The sequence below is a fragment of the Rissa tridactyla genome, chromosome 3 (assembly GCF_028500815.1).
Source record: "Rissa tridactyla isolate bRisTri1 chromosome 3, bRisTri1.patW.cur.20221130, whole genome shotgun sequence".
NCBI classification, from domain to species: Eukaryota; Metazoa; Chordata; class Aves; order Charadriiformes; family Laridae; genus Rissa; species Rissa tridactyla.
In genome coordinates, this window is record NC_071468.1 from 105379123 (window position 1) to 105387642 (window position 8520).

Below are 8520 nucleotides of genomic sequence, written 5' to 3' on the forward strand. Positions count from 1 at the left end.
TCCACGCAGAATCACGGTTTCAACAGGTATGGCCACTCTTAAGGAATGCTAGGGGTGAGAGCAAATAATTCCGTGTAGGACTTTCAGAAATTTAAAACACATTGCAGTCCAGATCTGTCAGAATCAAAATTAGCAGTTGTGACAGCATTTTAAGCCTATCCAGAACTTTTTTTTGCCTTCAATTACCTCAAAATCAACTACAAATTGTGTCACTGGCTCTAACTTTTCTCCTAGCTCTGAGGACACCATAAAACATAGCAATTAATTTGCATCTTCAGTCCCTATTTTTATAACTGTATTTCAAACCTAACCATAGTTTTTAATCAGTTTGATTTATATCAACTGCAGAATTTAGTCAATTCACTCTTGCTAGTGTCCAACGTCCTTGCCCTACAAATTACATAGAATCTAATAATAAATCTGCTTTCTGTCATCATTTATATGATGACCTTAATCATAATATCTTTCCCAGTGTTAGGTTTAATAAAAGTCAGTGAACCAGCTTTTCTTTACAGTTTTTGATAAATTGGTTGCTCATGTTGGACACAGTCCTCATTTTAACCCTGCAGGTTTTGAGGGGTCCTGACATAACCTGAAATCCCCATGCAGCCAACCCAGAACAGCATGGGAACCTGCAGTCATAAACATTTTGTTCCTACCAGCACCACCCCACTTCTTGGGTCTTGGGTTCTCACTAGTGCTGCCCTAACCTGTCACCGTAATCCCATCTCTCACCTAAATCTTAGTTACAAGTCTACAAAGCCATAGATATGCCAAAGTGATAGACCTGACTAGAGGACAGCTGAGCAGTCAGCAATAGAAGGTAGGTAGTTTGTCTTCCGACACATGAGTCTTAATGGATATATTTGCTGCAAAAGTCTAGGCAGTGCTACGTAGCCACCATTAACAAGATCTGCTCATGATCTATGCGACAAAAGTTTTGGGAAACCCTCTGGTACCTGAAGAAGAGATACTTCAGAGGTCTGTGCATATTCAGGTTCTTTAAGTTCCAAGTGTTCACCAGTTCAAAGCATTCACATATTTTTTGTTCTTGTCGACGCCTTAATTTTTTTTTCCATTTCTTTGACTGAGGCTGGTAATGTCTCCACTGCCACTGGTTGCTGTTTCTGCACTGACTGGAATATTATTTTACTTATCTTTCCAAGGACACTTCCTCAGACTTTGCATATCTTATTCTGTTGTTATTGTGCATCAGGAGTATTAAACTACACAATGGCAGCTACTCTACTCATTAATGGGGGGAGGGGAAGAAATGCAGTCACAGGTTACTTATAATAATTGTTGCTCATGACAGCAACAAGTTACTTCATATTTAGAAGTCAATTCAGGAAATGTTAACCATAAACTCTGCTTGTTGAGTCCAGGCTTCACCCTGCTCAACCAAAGATGTGAATTATATAGCACTTGTCCCAGTTCTTTGCAGTCCTGAACCTTAGCCCATCTCCAAACCAATCCATTTGCTTAAGAGTAGCCCAGAATCCCATCACATGCACTATAACCTATTTTGAGTTGCTAAAAACTTGCTTCAGAAATAAACATCGGTTTGATGGCTCCAGACCTTCAGCCATTCCTGAAGATCTTGTAAGATCTGTATTAAAAAAAAAAATTCAGCAGTTTCTGTTGGCAAACCTTAATTGGAAGCAGAATTAAGTCTACTGTAGGCCAAAGACCCATGAGAGCCGTGATCTCTGGCCCTCATCATAAACCTTTAAATGACTATGCTTTGCTGTTCACTCTGTTACCCTTATAAACCACCTACCAATACTTGCTAAAAAATAAAATAAAAGTCATTATATGCCTGCTGGTTCCTGGTCTTATCCTAGCCATGTGAGCTTTGCAGGGTTCGAGTTTAAAGCTAATTAATCTATTCTTCCTGTTCTGAATACTTCCAGTTTACCAGCAATGCAGTGATGACTCAGAAGAACTAATTTTGTTAGCTCCCTCAAATAGAGTTCATGTGTCTTTTTTTGAATCTAGCAAACTGACTATTTCTGTTCCATAATAAAATGATACACACGTGCTTGCAATATGTGCAGGAGATTAATTCCTACCTCAGTGAATTAAGGTCCAGACTAGAAGGTGTAGGACAGCTTGCATACCAATTTTTCAAGTATTTATAGGTTTTAAAAGAGTGAGGCTGCCATTGTGTGTGTCCTGATTCTTCTATAATTGAAAAATCTTTTTGTTTATTCGAGGAAGAAGGGCTTTGTTGTTGTTGTACCCTGGGTAGAATTGCTACGTTCGCTTTGTGCTGAAACACTGATCAAGGGCTGTCCAGTGGAGTGATATCAGCTGACCAGTCCACCTGAGATGGAGAATATGTGCAGCAAGGCTGTTGCCAGTAGGAAACACAGATTCAGAGTTCCTTAGAAAGAAACAAGGAGCTAGCAGCACACCACCAGCAAGAGTTGCAGCAAATGTTAGGCACAGTTAAAAAGGTGGCAGCAGCAGTCCCAATAGAAGCTTCAAGAAGAACCCCTGAGCAATTGAGAGAACTTACGGCTCAATAAGAGCTGCAGCTACAGGAGCAACATTGAAAGCAAGAGGCTTCAGGACTAAGGAAAATAAGATCAGTAGACCATGATGAAAAAAACCTCAACACATAGAGCAAGTACAATCATAGAATCACAGAATCATAAAATCATTTCAGTTGGAAAAGACCTTTAAGATCATTGAGTCCAACTGTTAACCTAGCACTGCCAAGTCCACCGCTAAACCACATCCCTACATCTACACACCTTTTAAATACCTAAAGGGATGGTGACTCAGCCATTTCCCTGGGCAGCCTCTTCCAATGCTTAATAACCCTTTCAGTGAAGATTTTTTTCCTAATATCCAGTCTAAACCTCCCCTGGTACAACTTGAGGCCATTTCCTCTTGTCCTATCGCTTGTTACTTGGGAGGAGAGAGTGACCTCCACCTCTCTACAGCCTCCTTTCAGGTAGTTGTAGAGAGCAATAAGGTCTCCCTTCAGCCTCCTTTTCTCCAGGCTGAACAACCCCAGCTCCCTCAACCGCTCCTCATAAGACTTGTTCTCCAGACCCCTCACCAGCTTCACTGCCCTTCCCTGGGCCCCTCCAGCACCTCAATGTCTTTCTTGTAGTGAGGTGCCCAAAACGGGACACAGCACTCGAGGTGGGGCCTCACCAGTGCCAAGTACAGAGCCACTTCGCTACTCCTGCTGGCCACACTATTTCTGATACAACCAAGGATGCTGTGCCAACTTCTTGGCCACCTGGGCACACTGCTGGCTCATATTCAGCTGGCTGTCGACCAACACCCCCAGGTCCTTTTCTGCTGGGCAGCTCTCCAGCCACTCTGCCCCAAGCCTGTAATGCCGCATGGGGTTGTTGTGACCCAAGTGCAGGACCCAACATTTGGCCTTGTTGAACCTCATACTCTTGGCCTCGGCCCATGGATCCAGCCTGTCCTGATCCCTCTGTAGAGCCTTCCTATCCTCAAGCAGATCAACACTCCTGCCTAACTTGGTGTCATCTGCAAACTTACTGAGGGTGCACTGCATTCTCTCGTCCAGATTGTTGATAAAGCTATTAAACAGAACTGTCCCCAATACTAAGCCCTGGGGAACACCACCTGTGACCAGCACCAACTGGATTTAACTCCATTCACCACCACTCTTTGGGGCCAGCCCTCCAGCCATTTTTTTACCTGGCAAAGAGTACTCCCCTCCAAGCCATAAACAGCCAGTTTCTCCAGGAGAATGCTGTGGGAAATGGTGTCAAAGGCTTTACTAAAGTTCAGGTAGACAACATCCACAGCCTTTCCCTTGTTCACGAAGCGAGTCACCTTGTCATAGAAGGAGATCAGGTTAGTCAAGCAGTTGATGTTGCGAATGATGTTGAAACTCACAGGGAATGACTGACTCCCAATAAAATCAGCCTGAGGGTAACCTAGAAGCATTGTTAGAGCTTTCATGTGGCTTACTGAGATCCAGAACACTCAGGTTGTCAAACCATCAAATTTGTGGAAGGCAGCTTAGGAAATCCCAGACCTGCTGCAGGAATGGAAGATCACAAGTGGAAATGTGGTCAAAACGCATTCACTAAAACTGAAGGCTAGATCTTACTAGTTATTGATATGAACATGATACGAAAAGCATTTTCAGGAGCTATTAGAGCATCCGTGAACCAAAATGGTGTTTTACTTCATAAAGAGACAACAAGTTGTTGATCTTAGTGTGATTTTACGGCATGTTGCAGAGGATGTATATAGTATACAGGGCCTGGGTCTATTATGTTTAGCAAGTCCTTGATGCTTTCAACTGGCTCCTGATTTTCAGGACTGAGGCACAGTGACAGATGTGGAGATTATGTCCTCAGGATAATAGGGGAAGATAAGCAGCTGCCTGGAAAAGTTTTCAGAGACGTTTGTTTTGTTATTAAGGATGTGCATTTCTTTGGACACTTCCGTACAGGTGGTTGCACAACTTCTGAATGTAGAAAGCCTGCAGCATACAGTAAAAGAGTAGCAGAAGATGCGTTAACAACATTGAAGAGTTAGATAATGAATAGGATAGCTCAACCACATTAGTTATAGTTTATTAAAGTGTGACAGAGATCTGACTCTGTATTGACTGTGGTACATCTGGTGCCACAATTATCTTTTGTGGATGCTGGAACGTTTTGATGTCTTTATCTCAGCTGAAGTATCAGCAGGCTAACCTGGGGTTTCTCTCTTACACAGGCTGCAACAATGTTAACAGGGAATAATACTGCAAGTGTAACTGAGAAATGAGCTGAGAGGCTGATCTGCTCTCTTGGGTGCCTCTTTCCTGTTAGCATACATTCATTCAGCTCTCACGGTAGAATTTTATTGCTAAAATGTTGAATGGGTGTCCCCCACCCACCCTTGCTGTCAGGGCCCTGAGTGCACCAAGAACAACCCCTGCAGTCTTTTCCCCTCTTCGAGGTGTTTGGCCGCCTGTAGTCAAGGCCAGCTCTGAGATGATGGAGCCGGGATCAGACTGCTGAGAAAGGAGTTGTGAAGGAGCTGTCAGAAGCTGAGCTGGAGGCCTCAGCTGGCTCAGGAGCTCAATTTCAGTTCAGGCCCTTGTCCCAGGTCTTCATCCAACCCTTACATTCATCCCAAATACATCTTTACCATGCCATGGGGTATCTGCAGTAGCTACAGAAACAGCTATAAAACATTTACCTGTAACACATGCAGCACCTGTCTCATTTTGAATTACATCTGTTATGCTCCTAAGTGGAACCTTTACTACAACTAAACTTTTAATTTTCAATAAATCAATGATCCTGAGAATTCAATAGATGGGAATTATAGACTGGAAATAACTACACTGAACCTGCCTACCTCTGTCAGTTCAAGTTTTGGTTTTGCTGGCCTTTGAGAAGTCAGGAAAAGTTAAGTTTTTACTGTGTCATATTTATATAAGAACCTCACACCTTTTTCAGGAGCCGAGGCGCTTAACTGCAGCCAGGAGATTTCATTCCTCCCTAAATCCTTAAGATAATAGTGCCCACCAGTTTCCTAACATTATAAAGTGTTATAAAGAGAGACCAAATAGCTGATAATACAGTATTGGAATAAAGGCTCATGGTATTGGAATAAAAGCTGGTGCCAACAGTAGTGGGGGAGTCATGGTTCATCCTGTGGCAGTTATGACTAATAGATGCAAATTGAGAGCAAAGATTAGGAACAGTGATGTAGTTAATGCTGGCAGAATAGATACTGAAGAACTTGATCTTGCAGGCATCTTGCAAGCCATGCAGAGCTAAGATGAGTGTTCACAGAATCACAGAATTGTAGGGGTTAGAAGGGACCTCTGGAGATCATCTAGTCCAACCCCCCTGCCACAGCAGGGTCACCTAGAGCAGGTTGCACAGGAACGCGTCCAGGTGGGTTTTGAATGTCTCCAGAGACGGAGACTCCACCACCTCTCTGGGCAGCCTGTTCCAGTGCTCTGCCACCCTCAAAGGAAAGAAGTTCCTCCTCATGTTTAGGTGGAACTTCCTATGCTCAAGTTTGTGCCCATTACCTCTTGTCCTGTCACCGGGCACCGCTGAAAAGAGCCTGGCCCCATCCTCCTGACACCCACCCTTTAAGTATTTATAAGTGTTGATAAGGTCCCCCCTCAGTATTTTTTTTTTTCAGACTGAAGAGACCCAAGTCCCTCAGCCTTTCTTCATAAGAGATGTTTGAGTCCCCTAATCATCTTGGTAGCTCTCTGCTGCACCCTCTCCAGCAGTTCCCTGTCCTTCTTGAACTGGGGAGCCCAGACCTGGACACAGTACTCCAGGTGCGGCCTCACCAAGGCAGAGTAGAAGGGGAGGATGACCTCCCTCCACCTGCTTGCCACACACTTCTTGATGCACCCCAGGATGCCATTGGCCTTCTTGGCCACAAGGGCACATTGCTGGCTCATGGTCATCCTGTTGTCCACCAGGACTCCCAGGTCTCTTTCAGCTGAGCTGCTCTCCAGCAGGTCAGCCCCCAACCTGTACTGGTGCATGGGGTTATTCCTCCCCAGGTGCAGCACCCTACACTTGCCCTTATTGAATTTCATAAGGTTTCTCTCCACCCAGCTCTCCAGCCTGTCCAGGACTCTCTGTATGGCAGCACAGCCTCTGGTGTATCAGCCACCCCTCCCAGTTTTGTATCATCAGCAAACTTGCTGAGGATGCACTCTGTCCCTTCATCCAAGTCACTGATGAATATATTGAAGAGGACTGGACCCAGTACTGACCCCTGGGGAACACCACTTGTCACTGACCTCCAACTAGACTCTGCGCCTAATCACAACCCTCTGAGCTCCACCTTTCAGCCAGTTTTCAATCCACCTTACTGTCCATACATCTAACCCACTCTTCCTAAGCTTCCCTATGAGGATGCTGTGGGAGACCATGTTGAAAGCCTTGTTGAAGTCAAGGTAGACAACATCCACTGCCCTTCCCTCATCTATCCATCCAGTCATGCCATCGTAGAAGGCTATCAGATTAGTCAGACATGAATTCCCCTTGTTGAATCCATGTTGACTACTTCTGATAGCTTTCTTTTCCTCCATATGCTTTGGGATGATGCCCAGAACAAGCTGTTCCATCATCTTTCCAGGGATGGAAAGTTGAAACCACCAGAGCAAACACTTTATTTTTGTTTCTGGCTAAAGGTAGGTGTGTGTTTTGATATCAGGTTCAGGTTAAGGAGAAAAAGGATACAGGCGTTCCAGACCCAGCCTTCATCCAATTCCTGCATATCTAGCAAGATCCAGCAATAACCTTAAGAAATCAATCACTACTATTCTTAAATTTCAAAACTGGGGGTGGAGGGTGGGGCTGAGGATGAGAGGAAGGGAGATAAAAGCACCATCCAAATTACAGCTATATCCACAAATTTTTATAATCTCTCCCCAGTCATACTACCAACGCCAAACTCAAATCTTACTTTCAGGCCTATTATCAGCCTAAAATAACCTAGGAATTTACTGTGAGATACTAGACCTTGCTGGGTCCATCCCAGTTTGCCAAGTAGCATGCCTTGACAATATAATGCAGTAAGCTCTTCATTTTGCAGTAACCCCAACCTTTTCCTTTGTCTTAACTCCATGCTAGCAGGCTGGATTAGCCACAGAATTATCTCCTAGGTGGTACTCATTATTAGAGACTTCTTCCTATGGATGAGACTACTGTTAAATTGTTTTAAAATAAGAAGCAGTATTACGATAACGGGGACTACAAAGCTGGGATAATGGCTTTATCTTCCCTGCAAGGTCCATAGGACCAGAATTATACCTAATTCTGGTCTGAGTGAGAAATTAAAGTTAGTTCTGCAAGAAAATGGATCATAGTTCTAAGGAAAATGTAAAGTCTGGGGCTAATTTTATGGTACGGAGTAGTACTAAGAAAGGCAGGGACTGAAGTTTTTTAAGATGTATTTTGCAGAGGCAGAATGAGGATGAATGTTAGAAAAAAGTACTTCTTTTGAGTCTTTAGTTATGATGATTGCGTTGGAGGATTTACTGTTTTAATGAGGTTTAGGAATAGAAATAAGTGTAAGGTGAGAGAATCAAGTGAAGAAATTGAGTTTATTGCTAGATTTAGCAGAGCATACAGGGCCAAGAAGTTCTGTTACGGAGTTTATGGGCCCTTAAAGCATAGCTGAGGGAAGACCTAGAACTGAAGTTAGGGCAGGGTTAAATGTTGGTTCTGTACAAGAGTTGATGAAAAGTTTTGAGAATTTTGTGTTTTATAATGCCTGAAGAATTAGGATAGTCCCTCAACCGGCCCGGGTAAATGGTTTTATTTCTGGTTTGAATATACTTCACACAAATCTAGGACAGGTGCTGTAATGATTGTAAGAGAATACAAGAGTTCATCAGTGACTGAAAAAAGTTAATTTTTGCAGCCTGTGTAGACTAAAACAAAGACTGGTATTTAAAGGAAAACTGTGGTTAAGACCAGAGTAAGAGCTGCTGTCTCAGTTAGGAGCGGGTACAGAAGATACCCAAAAATCTATGTTTAT